The sequence below is a fragment of the Ailuropoda melanoleuca genome, chromosome 5 (assembly GCF_002007445.2).
Source record: "Ailuropoda melanoleuca isolate Jingjing chromosome 5, ASM200744v2, whole genome shotgun sequence".
NCBI lineage: Eukaryota > Metazoa > Chordata > Mammalia > Carnivora > Ursidae > Ailuropoda > Ailuropoda melanoleuca.
The window spans coordinates 34,894,246-34,895,489 of record NC_048222.1 but is presented as its reverse complement, the minus strand read 5'-3'; positions in this window follow the sequence as shown (position 1 = coordinate 34,895,489).

Here is a 1,244-nt window from a genome sequence, read left to right as displayed (position 1 = left end):
CCCCCGGCCCGCCCCGCCGCCCCCCGCCGGACTGGCCGCCCGGGCGGGCGCTGGCTCCCTCAAAGGCCGCCCGGCTCGCTCGGCTCCGCTCGCTCGGCGCTGTCAGAGAAGGGGCCGGCCCCGCGCGCCGGGAGGGAGCTTTTAAAGCGACACACACGCCACCCAGCGCCGAGCACCGAGCGCGCGAGCCGGGGGTCTTAGCGGCCGGGTGACCGCGAGGGTCCTGCGCCTGTGGGGCTGGAGGCGCACTAGCCCGGCGGGACTCCGCCGGACCTCGCGGCGCGGAGGGACAGCGGTCTGGGGACTTAGTTCTTCCCGCCTTTCCAGGCACCCCTCTTGCCCCTTCCCCCACTGCGGTGCACCCCAAGAGCCTCTTTTGGCTAAGTTTTCCTCATCCAGACCTTCCCCTTGCCCCTTATCATATCTCAACCTCCCCCACACCTTGCCTTGAAGCAGATTAATGCAGAAAATAGAACACAGACAATCTGCTGAGCGCCTACTGTGTGCCAAGCTCTGGGCTAGGCAGAGCTGAGAGTTGGAGGCTCTGGTGACAGCTCTGCGTTAGACATAGATCCTTTCTTCAGTTACTCGTCTATTTACTCAACCTTTATTCAGCACCTTCTGTGTACCAGACCCCATGCTAGACTCTGGGGTCTCAGGAAGGAAAGGCAGCATTTCAGGAAGCTCACAGCTCCTGGGGAAGTAGGAGCGGTAAATTGGAGGACAAAGACAAGTTCTAGAAGAAAGGATAAGGGACTGGGGAGGGCAGGGAGCAACCCAGGTCAGGGGCTGGCAGGCTCTCCCAGGAGGCAACCCCTGAGCTGCTTCTGGAAGAAGTAGGAGTTACCCAGGTGACTGTCAGTGTGGGGGAGGTGGGGATGAGCACCCCTGGCAGGCAGAAGGGTTAGAGAGAGGCTCAGAGGCAGAAGTGAGGGGAGAGGGAGTTTGAGCCAACTGTGCCCTTTAGAGACACCTATTTGGCAGCTCTGTGGAAGTGCATTAGAGGGAGACTAGATCCTGGAGAGGCTTGGAGGCCACAGTTAGTGGCTAGGATTTTCTCCTGGGGCAGAGGGGAGCGATGATGTCAGGGAGGAACCTGGGCCTGCTTGCCTTCTCAGGAGACCCCTCTGGAGCAATGCGGATGGGGGAGCTGAGGGCTAGGCCACAGGGAGCAGGCCCGTTAGGAGCTGTCGCAGGAATCCAGCTGAGAGAGGGGGAGGCCCGAGTGGGAGCAGAGATGGAGA